General features: G+C 37.0%; 1 protein-coding gene across 16 annotated transcripts in view; it reads right to left on the reverse strand.

The window, feature by feature from the left end:
• LOC308071356 (uncharacterized protein) overlaps positions 1-24145 on the reverse strand; it is a 533731-nt gene that overhangs the window by 480389 nt on the left and 29197 nt on the right. For 11 of the 16 annotated variants that reach the window (XR_013931099.1, XR_013931105.1, XR_013931106.1 and 8 more), the window contains exons 2-3: positions 16609-16685; positions 14301-14353 (exon numbers count right to left, since the gene is read on the reverse strand). The exons of the other annotated variants lie outside the window; for them this stretch is intronic. The gene's annotated coding sequence lies outside the window, so the exon portion shown is untranslated. The remainder of the gene's footprint in view (positions 1-14300; positions 14354-16608; positions 16686-24145) is intronic. 16 annotated transcript variants of the gene reach the window in all.

The following is a 24145-nucleotide window of genomic DNA, read 5'->3' on the forward strand; positions in this document are numbered from 1 at the left end:
CACAGATATAAAATTTTTGCTGCACGAATTTTGCTAATTATCTCTGACATTTATGCTTATGACGTAAATGTTACATACCTCAGAGATGGTGCTTTTCTACATCCTAGTTACTAGAGTCAACACGCTTGCAGTATCAGAAACAATAGACTAACTAATATAGAGAACTTTAGACTCAGTAATGCAGTTTTGCATTGAATTTTTCTTCCTCAGTTTCTCCAAATAAGTCCACCTTTTGGGGTACTGTAAAAGAATTATTTCCATGCAGCATTTCAAATGCATTTTCATTGTATTGTAACAGAAATTACGTCAATTGTTGTGATTTTATTTCAAAAGAAAATGGTTTCCTTACAAAGCTACTATAAATATGGTGATGTAACAGGAAATATTCAAAGAATATTACTAAAGAAATATTTTGCATCTGCTCTATATTACTTAGCTTCTGTGTGCTTTTTTGTACGTATTTGCTCAAAATTAATAATGTACCATTTTGGAACATAGCCTTGCTTGTGCAGTTTGAAGATTCTCTGCATGTTTCAGTAAAAATGGAGTAGGTTTTCTTTTTATCACACACATCAGAGGTTTTCCAATCACTTTAACAAGCACTGTCTTAATCTTCCCAGCCAAAGTGACTAGTGACATTTTTCAACACATTACTCTGGCTGATGAGGTATTAGAATAAGAATGATCCAAATTTAGTTTACATCAGAATTATTCAAGTGATTCTAATGCCTTTGGTAAAAAATTTTAATCCTGGATAAACTCTGCTGACAGAGGGTCAAGACACAGATAAATACATTTTTCATTTCCGCATCACCAGTTTGAACCTATTCTACTTTGGTACTGTCCAGAATTTATCACTGCTGTAAGCTGGCCTGTATGAAGTTTCTAATAGGAAACAAGTACTAAAACAGATGGAAGAGTACCTGAGATGTACAAGTCTACAGTATTTTGTTATATACTGAAAAGACAGTTTATGAGCCATCCAAGACTTTGTTCTATCCCACCAAATGCACTTAATGTTAGCTTGTAAATGTTGGGGGGGGGAGGAAAATACTATTATTCAAGAGGACATCCTACCAACCACAAGTATTTCACATGGTGCCCAGTCCTTCATATGGATTTGTACGTGGCATCATCTCATGATGCCTGTTTGCATGCTTGACTGCATTTTGCAGCTACAGAACAGAGCCAACAGGACAGCCTAGTGCCAGTCACATGAATTTTCAGAATTTCTTAAATACTTATAGTTTTGAAAAGCAACATACTGGGGTAGTACTGGTGGAGCTAAAGCCAGTTTGCCATTTTCTGAAACTAAAGTGTTTTTTTAAAGCAACATAATACATACCGCACCTTGTAATTAAAGATAGGCTATAGCTGGAGTGAGCATGTGGCCCACCCTAGTACATACTGACACCCAGACTCAGATCAGTTTCTGCATTCAGACAGGAGATATGTGGGGAAGATGTTACCATTGAAATCATACCCAGTCCTGTAGTTAAAGTCCACATGGGAACTCCCAGTGCACTGGCTCCAATGTGTCACAAAGTCCTGTATCTATCTACCCCAATCCCTGCCCCTCTACCTGTCTACACACATTGCACTGCTGAAGAGTAGTTCACAGGCTCTCCCATGCACCATTCACAAAGTATATGAAATTTTGCAGCTTAAGATTCTCTTTCACTTCAAACAACGGTTTTATTCCATCAGAGACTTCAATATCTAGATTCATGTCAATAAGCACAGCATTACCACAAACTAATACAACCCTCTGAAGCCCAGGGTCTTCGTTAGATCCTGCAAATCAATACGCAGGAGCTGTGGTATTATGTTAAAATGGTAATCTTAATCTTTATTTAAAACTGACTTCATCTGGGTTTGAGCTACATAATGTCATTAGATTTTCACCAGTAGTTATATGCATGATTCAAACACCATTCTAAACATCTGAATGGTCAATAGCTTTACCCTGTGCAAGTACTCAAAGTCATCCTCACTGATATTGTAAGAAAATTACCAAAACTTACAACACAGCAAAGAAATACAATGCTTTTTAAAATGATACAATGGTTATAAAACAATTCATGAAGTGATGCATAAAATGTGTACTTTGAAGATGTGTACCATCTTTTCAATCATACTCATAGTCAGCGAAATAATACAAAAGCAACAGTACCGAATTTAGATGATATTGACATTAAGCTATATATCAGCTACTATATGTATTATGAAGTAAACGTAAACCTACAACACTAAGGAAATTCAGCAGTAAGAAAATAGTTTTCCTCTGATAAGTACAGAAGAACTTGCAATAGACATTTATCTCACTGAATTAACTTCTCCCTGGTTACAACAGTCCAACTGGAGCGTCAAAGAATGTCTTTGGTAACACATGGGCTCAATCTGCATTCAGGCAAAACTCCCATCCAAATAAATGGGAATGTCTCCTACAGCTCTGATTCTGAAAATGCTTACGTATGTGCTGACTTCAGGCTTAAGTAACCCTACTGAAGTCCACAGGACCAGTGGGCTCAGAGCCTAAAGAGGGAGTACAAAACTGAGCCTTACCTGAACAATGGTTTGGAGTTCCCAAGAGGAACTGTTTACGAAAACTTACATTAAGACTGCAATGCCTAACTCTTCTAGTCTCCTTTGAAAAATCTAGGCTCCTGTGGGCCAGCCAAAAGAAGGGAACAGCTGTCCTCACTGCCTTAATTCCAAGATTCCTGCACTATATGAATAGTTGTGATCCAGATTAAGTTCTACACTTTATCAAATGGCATAAACATATAATATGATAATGCTAGACCTGTATGCATTAGATGGGGACATATGTTTGTAATGGTAACACACTGTCACTTAGCAGGGAAAGGATCATTTTGTGACAGGCAAATTATTGCTGTATCTCATTAGGAATGTTATGTTCCGGTACTGAGTTAAGACATACCAATTGCAAAGTGGTAATCATCATAATATCATCAAGCTGTCACTATATTTGAATATGATATGACCTCACCATCAGATCAGCCCATTGTCACCTACCAGCTTGGAGTACAGGAAAGATACTGCTCTACATTGACTCATGCACAGAGAAAAAAATTAAAAGTACCTACTATGACAGCCTACTAGGAGATGTGTTTAGTAATTTGTTTCCAGAAGCCTGTGACTTCACAGCTGAAAGGTGGAATATTTTGAAAGTTTCTGAGCCTGGAAGGTGTCTGAATTATCCAATAATGCAATCTGTCCACAGCATCTTATTATGTGATAGCCAGTATTTGATAAAAATATACAAATCTGAAAGCCTACATTTGTAGGTCAGATTTGCCTAAAAAAAATAGACCATTTTGCTTGACTGATAATGGAAAAGGCCACTATACCCTTTGGACTCCTTTTACCGCTAGCCATCTCAGTCAGTATTTGTTTAATGAAAAATTGTACCCTCCGAATGAACAAGTCTTCAGATACAACAGAACTGTCTCTGACAAACGGAAGTGCCACCAAGGGTTCAAAGTCTCCTACATTTGATGAAATTCTCTCTCACATTAGAAGGTGTAAATATCTAAGACATAGAAATTTAGAAAAATTTCTTCTCAATTATCTTACTATAATGGGAGTTCTTCAGTTGTAGAAGGCTAGAAGGTGTTTCTAAATCCATGATTCCAAGACAGTGCCATGTAACAGAAAGTATCTCCCTTGTTAAATCTTACTCATAGAACTGCAAGTTCATTTGTGGCATTAAAAAATGGGGTTTCATCTGTCCCTTCAATGCCCTTGAAACTCCTACAGACAGAGTGACACAGAGCTGCACGGTGATCTCCGGGACCTCACAGATCACTATGGAAGGAAGAAACATATTCTCTTCTAGGTAAGTCAGACAGTTGAGAAAATTGGTAATTTTCTCATTACCCTTTCTCCTATGCAACAAAATAACCTAACACATATGGCAGAGTAAGCATGTTTTCCTATGCCCAGAACAGCAGAAGCACTTCAGTTACACTGGATCCAAAGACAGGTGAATAATTTCTTTCCTGGAGACCCTAATACAGTCGTCTTCATTTCTGCCTAGCCAGTGGCAGATTGGCTCCAAAAAGATTGTTTCAGATTTTAATAACTGGACTGATCTAAGCAACCTTTGTTTTAGTCTGATGATTTGCTTGCATCTGCAAATACTTCTCTATATATACTTAAATATCAATTAGGTAAGTTTTACATTTTTATTTATCTGCAAATTATGTTTTTATTCACCTATCATATATTTAGTAATAGCTAATGATCAAACAGAAATTTTAAGATTTTAAAATTACAAAGAAAATTATCATTTACTAATGTGTTTGACAGCCATTCAGCTTCACAGCTAAATGACAGTATTCCAAGCTTTATGGCTGTGTCCTATTCTTCCTCTTGTGGACAATCTCATCTAATGACTTGATCATTACTTGACATCCTTGTCTTTCATTGGTTTATGCTTTCTACTCCCTCAGGTGCATGTGTGGAGATTTAATCACAAAATAACATGACAAAACACAGAACACTAACTGGGTACTAGATATTTCTCCACCACTACCAAAACAGTTTCCCATGATGAACCAAAGCAGCCTACTCCCATTATAAAAGTGGAACCAGCATTTCCTTTTCCTTGAATACTTCCTCAAAAGTAAAAACTAAATAGGAAGGAAAGAACTGCAGAAACTGGGCTCTATTCTTCTAAAGGGGAAAATATTTTTAAAGTCTTTATAAAACATCCGTCAAGGGAATCTAGAAACAAGAAGAATGTGTTGCCATTGGGCCTGCACAAAAAAATTCCATGCAATTATCAATACTTTCCAAACAATTTCTGCTATCCTTTCTCCCACAAAAGCAACGATGCACACTTAATACTGAAGAACCAAAGCTTTCTTTAGATGGGCAATTCAAGATCCTGTACTTATAGTACCAGCTGTTTCTCAGGTACAGAATCATCTGTGTTAGTGTCATCTTATTCAGCAAGGAAATGACTTTGGTGCTAGGGAGCGATGATAGTTCCATCTGACCAAAAGTGGTCCAGAACACCACCTGAGAGTTCAGTTGTTCTTACAAGCAATTATCTGTCCCCATGCTCTACTGACTCTAACAGTCTTACATGGGATTTTGTTGGATCCACACTGAAGAAGGCAGAAACCTCAGACTTCAGATTAGGAATTACTGACATCCTTTCTTCCTGATGGCGCAGATAAAATAATACACAAGTAATATCAATACTTCTAGTATCATGCATTTTAAATGCAACTAAAATTTCCTGTAAAAAGGAAGTCTGTTCTTTCACCCTGATTTATTGCACTGGCAAAGGAACTCCTCCTGATTTACATTACAGTATGTGAATGAAAACTTGATGTCATATATTTCAAAAGGTTTCCTTATAAATTTTTAGACTCAGAGATTACACCACAAATATTTTTAATGAAATCTAAAAACAGACACATTAATTTAAGTCTCCAATTCATTAAGAACTAAACCTGCACAGCTGATGGACATATGTCACTTCTAGGGGATTCCAAAGGAATCTCAATTTTTCACCAGAATTTTAGCATCATAGGAAAATGTGACAGTAGTAATAATACATGGTATTATACACCACTAGACAAGTTGGACAAATTACATCTGCTACTGAATGGATGTGGAAAGAGTCTGTTTTAGAAAACTTCCTGCTGGGTCACAAACATACATCAGTAATAGTTTGTTTTCAGCACAAGAAAAATGGCCATTGTCATATTCCAAAGTGAGTATAAATTGTTTTACTATGAACTCCCTGTTGGTCCCTATTTAACTGAGAAATCACTCAATCTATATTTATTTTCTCTCTACATGGCATTGCCATGTGTTGGTATCGCCAAACTCAGCCTCAATAACAAAACCAGTATTCCCTTACAGGACAGACTGCACTCTTGATCTTAAGGAACCTTGCCATACTTTAACTCTTGGTTTGCCCCCACTTCCTTTGATTTGGAATCCAATGCTTTCAATTTCACAAAGTCAAGGCTTCATTGCTTGTAGAGATTCACAAGACAATCTCTACAAACTTCCACCATGCTTGACAATTAGACAGTTATATTTTATATGTACATATATTAATATATAAATTTTGAAAACAAACTGTTCTCTATTTACATGACTTCCTGTAGCTTCAATAGAGAGAAAATCCTAGTCCAGATTAGCAATGATAGATATACATATTCCTGCCATCCTCCATGCAAATCACTTTTTAATTTTATTTCCAAGTAAGCTGACATTCTTACATAAATCCATGTAAACGTACACAAAACAAGTACATTGACTTTGTGGTTCTCCGTTGCATTTTTTTTACCCTTCCATCACATTTTTAGTATCTGATAGAAACAGGTAAATGACAAAGATTCTCCAAGAACTCCACCAAGGAAGGCTTTGTTGAGGATGCAATTTTTCATACTTAGTGCCATGAAATGTCAGCCTGAAGCAAAATCAAATCCACCACGCTTAGTGTCACAAACAGTTCCATTATACCAACAAGAGCACAGCTGAGGAAAGTGACTGAATCTAGACTCCCAGTAAATACTTATCTGCTAAAGATTAAAAGTGTTATACTTGCATATATTTGTATTGGAAATATTATAGGTTTGATTTTTGTATGTAAACATTGCACACATTCATAAGGGAACAAACTGTTCAAAACAAAACAGGAGGATTTCTTTCATTTTCCTTAACCGGTAATTACAAACAAGCAAGGCATCAGACAACACTTCCTACCCACTAATTTAACCTCGGAGAAATAGGAATATATTTTGTATCTTACCAATCTTCGCTGGAAACATAGAGCAACTTGTATATTTTCTTTAAGAAAGGAGGTTGAGAGACAGGATGCTACTAGAAAAGTAGGTGATCCAATCTTTCCTGTATCTAGCTTCTCCACATTCTCACTGCCCAAAGTGGCAGCAGCAGCTCAGTATGACTTGCACAGGCAAGCCAAGCCAGGTGATAGATATCTCAGAAGAAAGCAGGAAGGCAGAATTGCTTCTCTAATTATGCTAATCAAGGGCATCCTTAAAGCATATAATTCATTCCTCTTCTATAGGTTTTTCCAGAAGAGAAAAACTAAGAAAGAGCATAAAAGAAGGGTATTTTTCCTTTTGCTACTTTTTTTTTTTAAAAGAATCCATGATTTACTGGGTGGAAAAAACAACAGTCCTTCCAAATCTCTTTTTATAATCAGATTTTTCTGGTTCCTCTTCTGCACCAGGACTTTTTTGCATATTTGGAGAAAGTAGAAGCCACAAGTGGTGAAAAATGATAGCTTATTTCCAAATAACTGTGAGTCCCTCTTCCAAATTAAGAAGGGAGTTTGCCTATTAGTTTTCCACAGTGTGCAGAAATTTAAGCAGTTACCTGGAAAGCAGGTGCTACAACATGGTTTTGACTCAGCTAAAACTGAATAAGGGTTATTTCCTATGAAAGTAAAGAAAACCTGAGTTTGCCATTGTCCTTCTCTTGCCCAAGTGATGTTTTTCAGTTCAACAGCACGTGATGAAGAAGCTGTGAGTTCTTGAAGCAGTCTGCCGCTCTCCACTCACAGCTAGTAGGTCCCACCTGGTCCACCTGTGGCTAATTTAAGAAGCCACAGGTGCCACAATAATCTAGCAGCAGGAACTGAGTCATTGTAGATATTCTTTTAGATATAGAATTGCAGCTACAGGCTGAGATCTGTTTTGGATATGAACTTCCATCAGATCTTGGAAGACAGTTAAAGCAAATCTTCAGCTGGGACCTCAAAAGTTAAGAGAGGGAGAGAAAATTTAGCTGTACTCTGAATTTTGGACATGTGTTGTATACTGTGTTATTATGGCGTTCCTCTAGCCTAAAATAAGATAAATATTAAAAGTATTTGTAGTGAAAAGTAGTGACAAGTATTCCTGCTACTGGCCTGTCTTTCCTATTGGGAAAAGCAGTATGTGAAATACTGTTAGATAGTTTGTTGTAGCTGCATGATATCTGTTTATTAGAACCCACTGATGTAATTTGGAAGCATAAACATTTTATTTGCCAATAAAACTATTGCTTCAGAAAAGCACACATCACCAGTTATTGTCTTCACAAGGGTATGTTCCAGAGAGACTTACATTGGGCTGATCAATAATTTGTGGGCTTTCTGTTAAAAAAGTAAGTGTCTCACGATATTCTAGCATAAATTTAATCCTCCTTTGGACAAACATATAAAAATGAAAGAAGAAATGATGCATTTGAATATAAGAGCCTTACAGAGAAAAAGATTTTCTATTAATCCCAAGAGCAATAACAATGCTGTCCTGATTTCAGCTGGGACAGAGTTACTTTTTTTATCAGTAGCCAGTACAGTGCTGTTTTGGATTTGGTACCAGAATAACGTTGATAACACACTGAAATTTTAGTCATTGCTCAGTAATGCTTACTCTAAATCAAGGACTTTTCAAGTTTCCCATGCTCTGCCAGTAAGCAAGGTACACAAGAAGCTGGGAGGGAGGAGAGCCAGGACAGCTGACCCAAACAAGCCAAAGGGATATTCCATACCATAGAACATCATGCTCAGTATATATAAAGCTAGGGGAGGAGGAAGGAAGAGGGGAAATTCAGAATTATGGCATTTGTCTTCCCAGGTAACCATTATGTGTGATGCATTTCCTGAATATGTGTGATGGATTTCCTGAATATGGCTGAACACCTTCCTGCCAATGGAAAGTGGTGAATGAATTCCTTGTTTTGCTTCGCTTGCGCATGTGGCTTTTGCTTTATGTAGTAAACTATCTTTATCTCAACCCACAAGTTTTCTTACTTCTACTCTTATGATTCTCTCCCTCATCCACTGGGGGGGGAGTGAGCAAGCAGCTGTGTGGTGCTTAGTTGCTGGCCAAGACTAAACTACAACATATGCACACCAGAAATGCATCCAAAATGCAGTATGCTTAGTGGTAGGATCTCACTTATTCCAAAGCTACCAAAACCAGAAATCTCTTAAGTATAACTGTGTAATTCACACGCAAAGATGAAGAAAGTGTTCACTTTGTGAGAAAAGCAGCACAGAGGCTCCACCAATGGAGAGATTAGAGCTGGAGGATGCAAGTTAGGAAGCCAATACAGATAAAATAAGAATAAAAAAGAACCAGCACACATATGATTTCTGAAAACTTTTGAAAAAGCACTAGTTCAGAAAAACAAAGGAGAAGAAATCAAAAAAAAGCTTGTTTTCTGACACTCCCCTGCCAAGACCAGAAAAATGCAGATAGAAAAAAGAAAAGCAATATCTGAGGATGATGGGAACACACTAACTGGCAGGCTGGAGAGTGAGTAACTGAAGGGACTTGCAAGGTGAAGAACATTCTGAGTGCCAGGAAAAATTACTTTTGTATGTTAAATATTCACTGTCTGGGAAAGAATTAAAATGCCTACCCACTCCTCAGTGATCATCGCTTCTGGGTTTTATTGTGGTGGGAATATTATTTAAATGGAAAAACATGAAAAAGAGTTAAAAAAAAATATCTGTTTTGCAATACATTTCAGTGCAATCATTATTCATCTAACATAAAGTCCTAACTAGAGAAAGTCCTTTTATAGCTGAATCTCTTGTTCCATTTCAAAATTCAGCTACTCAATCTATTTATTTCTATCTCTACATTTTAAAAAACATGTTTTGAATGAAAAATAGCCTTAAAGATAAGTTCAATGCCATGCTTTCTAAGGTCTTTTTCCTCCCATCTCCAATGTTATTAATTCTAGCTGTTTGTTACTACATAGCTGCAGAGCACTATAACGATTGGGGGTGAGGGGTGGGGAAGGGGATGGTGAAGGGGTTTAGAAAGGGCATCTAGTTCAAGGTTATGCTGAGATAAAGTCATAACTTGCTTTAGACTTATCTATGTCTTTTCCCAACTGTATATGACCTTCCCTTCTTGCTGAGCTGTATTATCTGATTCTGATGCTGTGTATCAGCTGACAGACTTCTTGTAGAGCTTTATTCTTGCCACTGTGGTTTCAAATGGTGGCTGCAATAAAGTATGGACAAATATTTAGCAAACCTAAGGACATTTGGAAATAATTTTACTAGATAGGTTTATAGTAAACTATCTGACAATGATCAGTAGCTTTCAAGCACAAGAGTCAGCTAAACTTGCTTTTTGTAATAAAGTAAATACAATAATTCTCAGTGAAATTAAGCTTTCATTGATTTCCAGTGTCCTGCTATTTTTATGTTAATCCAGACTATTTTAAATAGACTGCTGTTTGAAGTGCCCTATGAAACATTTCCAAACGTAACCAATTGGAGAAACAATAGGAGCACAAGTTAAGGTAGGAAAAAGCAGCAGCAGAAGAAAAGGCTTTAGGGCCTTTAAGACAGCCGAACACTGTTTTAAGAGCAGGAGATAGCTAGAAAGCTCAGAGTAGGTTTTGAGAAGATTACAGATGAATTCTGGAACTACTAGGTAGTGATATTATCCAAGCCACCTAACTTCCAGAAGCTTTAAAAGGTTTCAGCTTTGGCCCACTTCAGTGCAAAAACAATTACGTTGATTCTAGAATACTTTTGACTACCCCCATTACAGAAACAGCTAACAGTGCTCTACCATTGAAGACTGACTGATTAGAGCTTCGAGCTTCAGCTGGAACGGGTCAAGAGATGCTTACATCTGTTTTTATACCTCAGTGACCACTGAGTCTCTGTAAAGAAAAGTAAGTTTGGATTTTGACCCTGTTCTACTCATGCCATAACTGTTAGAAGAAATCCTTATCTTCTGCCTGCCACCAGCCACTCTAAAATGTCTTCTGAACACATGTTTATGTATGAGAACAGCTTCAAAGAGTTTAGGGTTTTTTGTTCAGAACAAAGGACACTGCATTTACTGGTAGATTCCACTTACATTGCTTCTGCAGCACCCATACCTTACATGCTTTGCCAGAGCTTCTGGTTAGGCTTTGCTATTCCACTAACTTTTTGATGGCAAAAATAAATTTTAAAATTATTTATGGACTATCCCCTGCTCTGTTTTTCATTCAGCATCTAAATATTCAAGGTAATCCAAAGCTTAACTCCACACATTATGAAAACTATCATTTAGAATTAATTTATGTTTAAAATGACCTATAAAATCTTTCTTCCTAAAGCTCGGTTGAGATATCAGTTGCTTAAATATATTCAACACATTTAGCAGAATCCTATCACTTCTCCTGTTCTTATTTAATTAAAAATTACTTTTGCCAGCCACAGGAGAATCAGAAGAGCTTTCTTTTGAGTTATTCACAAAGTGGTAAAATAACACATGCAGATACAACAGCTGACAACATAAGCAGGGTCAGTGTTAGGACAAACTGGCCAAAAAGAACAGCTTTTGGCATAATTTTAATCAGTCCTTGGGTGCATGAAATGTCATGGAGTTTCATATGAAATGAAATTATCCCTTTCTCTTAGCTTATTTCTGTTCCAGCTAATCCCCTAACTCTTTATTAAACATTATCTTTACCATCTGCTCTGGGTGAATGTTCAACACCTTGCAGAAGAACCCTGGCCTGATTGGTTTTTATGGGCAACATGATCTGAGTTTTATGCACATACTTAGGATTATGTCAAGGACAAAGAGGATGAATAATCCATTAACTATAATAAGCAAGAACCTGTATCAGTGCAGCTAGAACATGTGTTATGTTTCAAAAGCAAAAGATGAATCAGAGATATGTGGATCATAAAATACCCATAACCCAGGACCCTGTCTGAACTAGACATCATTTCCATACATACACACTCCACTACACAGCATTTCTGGAAGTGATGTTTCAGCCTTGATGAATCAGACTTTTACTGCTGAAATGGCATTTCCAAGTCTACAACATGCAAAGAAATAGCTCTGCTGAATTGGACGTTTCCTCTAACATGGAACAGATGGTAGCAAAATATCTGCCCCATGCACAGGTCTTTCAACCACATCTGTATGGTCAATAATAGAATGTTACTCTATTTGCATACTTTTTGTGAGCCTCTAAAATGAATCACCAAGGAATGGCTACCGTTTAAAGTTATAGTCTAAACATTTACATTTAAAAAAGTAATTGTCAAAGGTTAGTCAAATGTTGCTATCAATTAGATCCAGCTATTGCTTCCACTCTTTGATAACCACAGACATGAAAATAACATTATCACTATTAATCATAATATTTAGTGTAATGTGTACCATCCTACCAAGATTTCATTTGCTGCAAAACACATAAGAGTTTGGTTCCTTGCTCACAACATTTCATGTAATTACTCATGTCTTTCACCTTTACAAATCTGTTACAATAATTTGTCTTCCTTTGGCTAACCTTTCAGACCAAAGTATTTACCCTCTCTTCCACTATAAAGGTTTATGATCCCATAATGAACAACAATTATGATGGTATCTGATCACAGTGTGTATATTAACAGAAAACACCTGGACAGTATGTCTTTACTCATCTTCTTGCAGGAGGTTTGCACCAGATATCCTTGCAGTATGCTTTAAGATCTAAGGGCAAACTACTCTTCTAAATGTTTTCAGCACTTTGCAGAGAATTATTTGACCCACAGTGAGCAGTATACTTCACTGCTGTATCGCTCTATACATTAAGTGAATGATCAAGTTTTTCTACTGGTATAAGTCATCTGGATCCTGTCAATTTCAGTAGAACTATGTCAATTTAAGCCTACAGTGTGATATATACACTTTTAGAATCAGTGACACAGTAAGGACTTGGAGAGAGGTAGCTATTACTAACTACTGGATATGCTGCTAGGACTATGAGGGCTGTCCACCTGAGAGCTCTGACTGGCAACAGAAGGCTGTATTAAAGCCTGGTATTCAGACCTCAGTACTCTACATGCTTAGGTTGACCACAGACCTCAAATTCTTCACCTGCTCCTCTAGTACCCATTAGGGGCAAAACAAGTAAAGAGAATCACTGACACTTGCCATCATGTACCATGATCCAGACCACTGCCCTCATAGCTCATGGGATTAGAGGGACATCAGATTAGACCCTAGCTCATTTATTATACGGGAACCAGCTCCAGTTCCATACCCTAATCTAAATCTCAAGTGTGCAATGCTGTAGATGAAAACCTACACAATAGTTGCATAGTTTGGGTTCTTGGTAAACTTATTATCCTAAACTTCAAGACTAGTGACCAGCTTAGAAGTACAAAGTATTAAAAAAAAAAAAAAAAAAAAAAAAAAAAGAGTAATAGATCTAAAAGAGCCCTAAATAGTGTTCTGTTAAATGGCAAAAAATAATCTTGTCTCTTCCTCTCCAAGTCCTCTAGCCATAGGCAGCATTCAGTGGTAGTAACAGGTAGGCAAGGAAGGATCCAGATACCAGATGCAATGCTGCACATTTCTCTCCCTTTTCCTCTGCAGGAGTCCCTCAACCAGGAATAAAACAAAGATTTACCTTATTACTTCATCTCAAACACAAGCACAGAAGCCCTGGGGGATGAAGAAAGAAGTGAAGGGGAACAGTATAAGGAGTCCTTCTATAGGCATTTCTGCTGAGATCCCAGCCTCCAACTGTCATATTTTTGCCCCTGTCAGAACCACATTTCACTACTTTGATTAGTTTAAACTTGCAGCCTCCCATTCTCAGATATAAACAGCTAGACCATTCTTCAGTTAAATCTATTATATCTTGGAGTCCTTCTGTTTCAGGGGAATATGTATGTACCAGTAGAATAAATATGACATAATATGGCACATATTCTGAGTGGTCTACATTTCTGTACTTAAGCATGTTTATGACACAAAATTTCTCATGTAAATAACAGGCTGCTTAACACACACAGAGTTCTTCTTGGACTAACTAGTCTTTGTGAATCCCTCAATTCAGAATACAAACACCATTACTAAATGAAACAAAGTCTTCCAAATAAAGGTATACATAATATTCAGAGTAAATCCCATTTAAGTTGGGATACTTCAATTCCTGAGCAGACAGAAAAATGGGTTCCAAACACTCAAGTCTGGTCAGAGGTCTAGGCCACTCAGCAGAAAGCACTCCTATCAGTTCCCATCCTAACCACTGAACTTCGAAGACTCTTTGAAAGTAAAGAATGGAGTTATTTTTTTTCCTGCTAATACTTCAATTAAACCTCTTCACATGAAAGAAATCAAAGTTACTTTTCAGGTGTGCCTGTTGAAAAGTGCCAATTTTCAACACAATGGGAATTTTAAAACAAAAGATAAACTTAGTATTCATCCTTATCTAGAAAGTGTCTCTCCCCTCCCCAAATCTTGTTTATGTACATACATACATGCATGATTTACCTGAGGTAGAATGACAGTGGGAGATGTAGAAGAACCCTCTCCAAAATAAAAACCTTGAAAGTATAAAAAAAGGAAAGCAAAGGAGTTATGTAAACTGTTAAAGAGAAATAAAGATTTTATACACATCACTGTTAGCATGAGTAATACACAAAATGGATTTGGTTTAGGTTACCAGCTTTTATCCAGATTATCCAGACTATCAGCATCTGGTTTAAGTTGCCTATGTAACCATCTGTAGTAATGTCACATGAAGGATTAGCCTTATCTGACATTTGTAATGAATATATGGATGGAAGAAGAGGAAAGAGCGTGAAATGGTGTACAATTGTTAAAATTTCAAATCAGGTGAAACCACCTTTCTGCTGATTCTGAGACCAGTGGGGGTTTTTTGACTTTTCAAACATTAACATATGTCTTAAAAAACCAACATATCACCACTGATTTTTTTAAAGAAAAGCAGGCAAATTTAGAAAAAAATAATTTAATATATTTTTATATTTGACCTGTTAAACGTAACCAGAACATTAAACAAAAATAAAGCCTAATTCTTCATGTTCATTTATGACAGATGGGTGTGATCACAAAAACATCAAAGGCAGGCTTATCCTAATCCTCTAAAGTGGTAAGTGCCTCCTGAAAGGTCCTGAGTGCCTTCTAATCCTACTGAGGATAGGCTGCAAGTGCATCAAGAGGTAATGGGAGTAAGTAACAAGGGTAATAGTGGGCTTTCCTGTCCACAGGAAGAACAATATGTATCAAAAAGATCTGGTATGTTAGGAAGCAACCTGATTTATCTAAGTATAGACATCGGGAAGTGGGAAGATGTGTGTTTATTTTCCACTCTCCATGAGCTTATATGGTATGTATTAGCACGGCCCTAGGCATGCAGCACGTAGCTCTAATTCAGAAAATCTGGCTGCTCTTCCAGGCTCTGTTATCTGCCCAATATTGCACAGTGCCCCAGGCCAGTATCTTTACCTCTTGTCATCAGTACCTTCTCTCCACAAATGGTGAAATTGAAATGACCTTTTCTCAATAGATAATGAAGTCATGCAAAAGTCACAAGACATAAGAATCCATTACCATGATTAGTTTTAATGCATCAGAATACATGTGGAAAAAGCTAATACTCAAATCCTAAGAAATGTTTTGATTTGGGGGTTTTCCCTTTGGGTGCAATCAAATATTCAGAATAAGGAAAATGAGAATAAAGGATCCTATAAACTTGAGGCAAGTAGAATGTTCCTTGGAAGAACAACTGAATTGGAATGACTGTCAATCAGGTCAAGTTCACCAAGAAAAATCTTTTCATCATAAAACTGCCAAGTGAAATATCTAAATGAGGATTGGGCTCAGTATTTTGAGGCTAAGTGATATGACAACATATTAAATAGTACTGCAGCGGAGCATAGCAGCTAAACAAAGTATGCGACAATGCCAACCACTCCTCTCCAGTTTAAAACAAGCCTGCTAAGTCATGCAGCAAAACTACCTTGTGCAAAGTCACAGATGACACCTAGGGCAGCTTAAGAACTAAGCCTCAGATAGTTTTATGTTGTCTCAATGAAACTTTAGGATTATTCCTATTGGTCATATAAGGCATGGATATCTCATTTCCTTTGGTGAAATGGCCACAATTAATAGGTGATATTAAAAAAAAGGTTTCTTCATATGTGTATTATTAGATGTCATATGTCCATGAGGTATGTTTGGGGGTCTTTTTCAGATATCTAGATACTGCTGTTACCAAGCAGATTGTCACTAACAACTACATTTTATAAATTTGTGTGAGACATTTTTATAGCACATGTTGTATTGGCACCATTGCCCAATACTGCATGCAATTACTTTGTTGTTGCTGAGGGCCAAGCTCTAACAAATTAAATTTAGAGAAGAGAAATAGGCTTATATGCAAATGGAATTAAATGCTGACACAAGGATAAAACAGTGCTGGATTTAGACAGGGCTCTCCCCCCTACTTTTTAACCAATCATTAGATTTAAATTGAGCAGACAGATTCATCTTTGATTTAACTCCACTGTAATCAATGGAACTGCAGCAGGGATAAACCCAGAGCAATATGTTTTTCACAGGTTTTATGCAATGGCTATCCAGAATGAAGTAGACCAAACAGATTTATTATTTTTTTGCTTCTAATTTATAAAATTATTTCCCTGTCCCCAAATCCCTACATCAAGGAAATTAGTGCATAAAAATGGATAAAATAGGCAGCTGTATGCCAAATACTAACTGGTGACCACAGGCTCTATACCCATAAACTGAAAGCCAAAGTATTTATCTGACTTACCTGTGAACCAGAAGGAACTCCCTAATGATGTAAGTACAGCTGGATAATTGCATGGTTTCTCCTCAATATCACTTGCACTGTATAAAAACAATTAAGTACATTTAGTGCTTCTATAATATTACTATCACATATAAATTATTGCTGGATTTAGAAAATTATGTTCTTTGGGGATCTGTAGAAGACCTAGGAGGAATAATGATTGTTGGCTTGATCACTGCATTAGACAAGATTCATATTTCAGTAAATTTTTAGAACCCCTGGTTGCTTTTTGTGCATTTATTCCATGACTGCTCCTGTATACGGCTTCCTCCCTTACCTGTCTCCACTGGCACTTCTTGTGGAAACAATAAATGGTTTATCAAAATACTTTGTAAATTAATGTAGGACCAAAGGACTCTGGCAACATGCACTGTATATGCAACTAATGAGGAACTAGGGATCATTGCTCCTACCAATCTGACAGACCCTGGATTTTTTTGGCACCTTTTTTTTGGCATCTAATCCTCTTCATTTTTCTCTCTCTTTCTAGTTTTTCATTGCTTCTTTTCAGCTGACAGCTCATTGCTTATTCATTTATTCGTGTGTCTTATTTTTTTTGGTTTTGAGGATTCTTTATTCAATGGCAAGTTTAGAGGAATTAGTTTGTTATTCCACACAGCCACTTCTCTGTAATAAAGCCATCAAATGATACAGCAAACTTCTGTACAGGCATGAAATTTTACCCTTATTGTGTCACAGTTTTCACTCTTGCATTACTTTCTCATACACACACAAAGTTATAGCTTCTTTTTCACTGTATACACATACAGCTATTTTAGGTAACTGCTAATGGTTAGCCACCTATATTTGAGGGAAGCACAACAGACTCTCTACTGGCTCCTATGACATGGTCACTGCCAGTGAGAGTTTGCAGATGATCTGGCTGAAATATTGGAATAGCACAGTGCTTTTTACTTTGAGGCCCATGGAGCCCCTAGGTCCACAATAGGTAACTAAGAGAAGTCTATTGTCAAGAAGTCCATGCATCAAAAAACGCTTGTTAACTGCTACAATAGAGTTATCCTGAGCTGGCAGAGTAGCCTTGGACTACAGGCTTCCTAGGCAAAGGCAGCAAAGCAGTCAAATTTCAAAAAGCAAAACTAATTTCAAAGCAAAACTCACTTCAGATTAAATTGCCTTAGCAAAACATCTATTTCCTTTGTACACTTTGGTTTACATATAAAAAAACAAGAGATAAGAATCAAACAAGACAAATACATAGCACTGCACTTAAATTGGTGGGATTACTGACCTTTGTTTATATTTGCTATTCTGCAGCAAATCACTAGGGACACAGCAAAACAGTGCTTATCAGTACTGTTTTACTAAACAAACGTGCTAGAATCAGGTCTGAAGCACATACAAACTTTTTTTCTTTTCTCAAACGTATGTATTTCCTTCTTCCCCACCCATCCAAAAAAAATATACAGATATTTGCTACGAACACATTTTGCTTACTGGAGATTTTTGAAAGCATAATCAGAATTACTTTGGCAACACACAGTCCTATCAAAATATGAACAACCAAAAGAATTACTGTAGTATCATGTATTTTCATGAAAAGTTAGTTCTAAAAAAAGTTTAACGAAGTTATGAAGACATAAGCCAATAAAAAGTGAGGAAACCAACTCCTTTCATAATACACATCCAGCTTTAAAAAGAAAGAAAAATATACCTTTGCAAGTATGTAACTCTATAAATTAGAGGAAAATTAATATTTTACAGTTCAGCTACTAGTACTTCCCAGAACATGAAGCATGAAAGCCTGAGTATTCCTCTTTTTTTCAGGCAGTGAAGGTTTCTAGTTTTTTCCCCATTCATATTTGTTACCACCTTCCCATCATTTATATTTAATTGATTTCAAAACACAAAAAAAGGCCTTTCAAAAGAAAACACTTTATAAATATTACAACCTGTATTACAATCCTTCTAGATTTTCACCATGGAAACTATAGTAATTTTCAAGTAATAAAACTTTATGCTTACTTTCTGGAGTTCTAAACATTTTGCTCTGTTTAGTTATTCAGTATGATCTGGTAGTACCGTACTCTAGATTATTCATTCTTCTTACATGAAAAAAGCAGACTTAGAGATGGTAACTAAGATCAGCATGAATTCAAGGATCTATGCAATACTAAAATACAGGATGTCTGTTACTTAAGAAGTAAAACCTGCATTAAACTTTCCCTTGGAACATTACTGTTATTAGTAAGAAAATTTTCAACTCAAGATTATAAGCCTAATTTTTTTTCTAATCTTTCAACAGTTGAAAAACAAAGAACATTCTAAGGAGAGAAACTTGCATCAGGTCTTATATCCAGGAAAAAAAACTTGCTGGATTACTATCAGCCTCCTAGAGCTTGCCTTGAAACTTCAAGGTCATTGGCCCATTTTTAGATCTTTCTTCTACTCTAGCTTTGAATTTCTCCTTTTTGTCTACCAAAATACCCAAATTTATTTGCAGTTGCAAGAAGGTTATCCTCCATGCGTTTGTTACAGGGTTTTACACTGAAATAATAAATAAAAAGAATCTATTTAGTACTCTAAAATGCCTTTCAGTTCTATGGGGTGACTGGCTGATGTTTGGTGAAATCTCTCTGCCGCTCTGGAGCCCCCTGCTGCAATGTCAACACGTGCCGTGCAATGCCTAAGCAACAGAGACGGCTGCCTTTGCCTGGGCCCTTCATCTGGAAGAGCCAGCTAATTAAATCCACAGCTGCAAATGGTGCACAGCTCTCAGACGGACATAACATCTTGTACTTTGAATACTCCCTTTTCGTTTTTCTCCAGTGGCAGAAACTTCATCTCAGTCTCTCACCTAAACTAAATGATGTTTCTAAAGGAAGTTTTATATTCCTTTGGGAAGAAAGTAGTAAAATAGAGAGTCAGAAGAGTCTTTTATACAAAAAAAAAAAAAAAAAAAAAAAAAAAAGGATTCAAAATATTCAAGTATGTAATCATCATAGTAATCAAGTGAATATCCAAAACAGATTTAAAAAAAATGAGTTCACGGTGAGAAACAGCCCCTTTAACTGGTGAGCAGCCACAACATAGATAGAAAAATCAAATACAAATAAAAGGAATCATCCAAACACTGAATGTAAGAACTATTCAGTGAAAGCATTTTACCATTTCTAATATAATGAAACATCCATCTTGGAAATATATAGTCCAGACAGTGGGGGAAAAAGGTTAGTTACTTTTTCAACTCAAGTTTGAATGAATTGTCGGATGGTGCTGAACTGCAAAACAGAAGAATCTGGATTCTGTTTGCAGTGCTGTGTCTGACTTGTTATGAAATCTGAAGGGGTCACTACTTGACTCTGTCTCAGTATCCTTCATTCCCTATTCTCAACCCTGGTGAGCTACGGAAGGTACAGACCAGTTCTTCTAGTGGGCACACCTATGTCAAAATCATAAGAGTGACAGAGGGGCATGAATGAAAACATTTCCAGACTAGCTTTACTCTCACTGGCCCACTCAACTATCTTAGTGAGATCTTAGTCACCCCAATAAGCACTCAGGATGTCTGGCAGACTTTTGCATCCTGTGCTGTAGTCCATGTTTCCTGTCAAAGTCCCTTGATAAAGTTCCTTTCAGCATGCCCTACCAGTCCTTCACTCCCACCACTTAATTACAGTGTGCAGTAGTTACTTTGTATATGTGCCATCTGCATCTCAACTGGACCTCAGGTACCACTTTATGACACATAAAAGTAGGTGCTGCTGAAATACAAGCAACTTGCTTGCACTGATGGTTTGTTGAACTGCCCCTGCTTTTCTTCAGATACGGTGTTTAGAAGCATTTCCTGCAATTTGAGCAATTCATACCCCATCAGCCTGGAGCGTAGATCCTTGCAGTTAAATGTGCTGAGGAGTCAAAGAGCCAGTGCCCCCTGCACCAGTCCCTGCAGCACAGACACAGACCCTTAACATGCCAGGTAGCAGATGTATTGCCTACTTGTGCAAGCCCTGCAACAGCCACTGCACAGGTGGTTGGTTAATACCAACAGTATGATGCATATTTCCTGTGCTGAGGGGAACTGCATCTTTCAAGAATTGTATCAGGCTCTAGCAAAAAAAAAAAAAAAATACAGCTAGGGAGAACATATTTCAATATGAGTGAGCTAATTATAATTTTGGCTCCTAAAGCTTTCTAACAGCCAAAATATAAAGTCCAGCTGGCATGTCCTTCAGCCTGCCTGAAGGAAATAATCCCAATTTATAGCATAATCAAAAATCATGTTTCCATATTTTTGGGGTTTTGTAAGTTACTGCCAATACATCAGCCTATAGAAAAGCCTTAGATTGCTTTCCAAGTGATGGAGTGCCAGGAAGAAAAAGTTTCAATGTATACACATTTTACTGCCTCTACATTGGTTTAAAAAGCACACAGGATTGCCTGGCTGGAAGTGAGGGGAAAAGAAATACCAGTCGAGTAAGGACTCTGTGAATCACATAGCCCTGCGCAATTAAGGGGCCATTGTTAATTTTCAGATTGTCATAAATCCATTGGAGAATTTGAGACAATTCAAAAACCAATTACAATAGAATGAAGATTGGGCAATTGGCTGAAATGAAATCCAGCCACAGAAACAAAATGTTGTAAGAAACCAGCCCTGAAATATGTTGGGAAAATAAAAAGCATACAGAACAGAGCAACTGCTCACACATAGTCTTTTAAAGACCAAGGTTATTTGGTATGAAGGCAGAGGGTGTTGCACAGCTCTGAACACTGTTTTGCTAGGTACATTAGGTCTTACTTGTTTCAATCAATTATATGCTAAAAACATTGAAACTACCACAGATGTACAGGGAAGCAGCTGTATGTTTTCACTCACTATACCTGTAGTAATAAATAAATAAATAAATAAATAAATCACAGAAAAATACTATGGCACTACTTGCCCTGAAATAGCATTTTGAGTATGCACCTGCAAGGGCAGATAAATCTTTCTACGTCTCTTAACCAAAACACTGCACCACAAATAGCAGTTTGCAATGATCAAAACAGCATTCATATGTCTATTTTTAAATGATATTTCTTTAGAGATGTAATTACGATTTTGATTACTTGTGCACCGATTGAAACACTCTAGGTTTTATTGAAAAAATGTAAGGGACCAATCCTACAAAACTTATTAAGATGAGCAAGCCTTAAATAATCAACAACAGACTTCAGCACGGCTCTAGGTAAGAAGTTCATGTAGTAACCCTAAATTACTTAAAGCCTAGATGTGCAATATTGATTAGTAATCTTGCAAACCAAGGATAGGAAACCACATTTACTCTTTGGCTGACAGTCATCTTGTGGGTTCTGTAGTAGCTGAAGAGTTGTAAAGCTTAACATTGGTGGTACACCTCCTGCCTTCTATGATGCATTGTGACTTGAATGCAATTTTCTTCGCCACACATCCACACTACATTTGTATGCTCAGGTATTCAAATTCCTTCAGTTCAAGTCAATGCTTGTCCAAGCCATCCTGCCTAACACCAGAATCTAGATGGAGAGGGCTTTGCTAGCTAAGTACCTGAAGAAACTGCTAGTTTCAGCAATTTCTCCAGTTGCAGAAATTCTGTAACATTCAGTTCAGAAATGTGCAAACGTAAAGCATGCTTTGGATGGCAATGAAGACAGAATGGAAACCTGCCTCTATACACTGCCTGCTGCTTCAGCCTTTGCCCTTTATAACACCAAACCCTTCAACAGTGTGTCTCCCCTGAACATGCGTTACATAATTGCACTATAAAGGGTGTAGTTTAAGTACCAGTATTATTTGACCTCCTAGTTCAATCTATTGCTACATTATCACAACATATATATCTGTTATAACAGTGAAGCACCTATCAGTCTCCCAATACTAATACCTAGTTATTTACTAGCAACTACAGCCAGAACCCTGATTTTCTCTCAGGATCTCTGAGGATTTTCTCTCTTATCAGTTAAATACAAAATTCTATACATCTTTATATCTTGACTGTCTGGGTATCTTAACTAAATGTCCTTCTGAGATAACATTTTCTTGGTAGGGATCAAGTCTGTGGCCAGCCAAAGCTGACAAATAGCAAGCATTCAGGGACAGGAATCATATAGCAAATTTACTGATAAGATTATACAAGTGAGAGCTGCCAGCACCAGTGAAAATAGCCTCCTGCATCCAGAGAAAAAAAATACCAGGCCACTGAGTCACATGTTTGGGGGTAATGTTGAGGACAGGGAAAGACAGAATATTCAAAAAGCTATCACTGTCACAGGGTAGGAAGAAATGGACTGATTTCCATATGGACAACCGCAGTGACTGGAGCAAGCACCCCTAGCACATCAGAGGTCTTAACTCAGATGAGCACCAGAGGGAAGATGCAGTTCTCCAGGACTGGGGCTGCAGGGATTGCCAGGGTCCTCTCCCTGCAGTTGAGGCAGGTGGAGGCAACGTCCTTGCCTGCAGCAGTGAGCTAGCAGTATGTCTGGCAGTGAAGATAGCCCACATCATCCTGGACTGTACTAACAGCATAATCGGCAGATTGAGGGAAGGGAATAGAGACTCATCACTCGTTACACCGTTTGGGATCTCTAACACTAGAATGACACTGGTAAACTAGTGAGCTACCAACATGGTCAGGGACTGAATAGATTTATTTTTTCTGTCTATTTATATATATATATTTATATATATACACACGTAAGAATTCCATGGAGGGTAACTAACTGCGTAGAAACCTCCAATAAGCAATTCTTGACTCACAAGTGGCTGTAGGCTAGAAAAGCATATAGGTGTTATATTTGGTTAATATTTTTGTATTTTTTTCTAGGTGGGCTTTTTGGGAGGGGGGATTGCTACTCTTAGAAATAGGATACTGGACTAGACAGCTCTTTAACGTGATTCCATATGAAAAATTTTATAAGGAATATTTTCAGTCATTTCAATAACATGCTAAGTTTACTATCACAAATATCTATACAGCATAATTGAAAAGAATCCAAATAAATTAGAGGGGTTTGCATTAGGTCTTGTTTTCCATACAGTAAGTATAAGGTCCAGGAGACTGGAAGGCAAGATAAGCCTTAAAAGAATAAATCTGCAGACATGGACCACAAAAGTCTGAGAACTACCAAATCACTACTCAAAATTGTATGCAAAATATGAATAAAATATTGATTTCATTAAAAATGTTAAGGACTACTTAATTCAACAACATTTTATATGTTTGCATATTTATTTCCAAATTTGCATATCTGTTTGCATATATCTTGTAAAGCTGAACGTTAATTATACTTTAAAATCATGTATAAATTGTAACCAAGAATGTTGTATGAATTTTTGAAATGAGACACACTCAAGTACCATTAATTATAAACTGCCATTTAAAGCACACTGAAGCAGACCTCATATTGAAAAAATATTGAGCCCTTGACAAATAAAAAAGGCAGCAAGAGTTATTAACTGGTCTGGCTGATTAAATGGCATCTCCTACAAGCATAGCACAGATATTATTTTTTC

Source organism: Falco punctatus (genome assembly GCF_963210335.1).
Source record: "Falco punctatus genome assembly, chromosome: 11".
In the NCBI taxonomy this organism is placed as follows: domain Eukaryota; kingdom Metazoa; phylum Chordata; class Aves; order Falconiformes; family Falconidae; genus Falco; species Falco punctatus.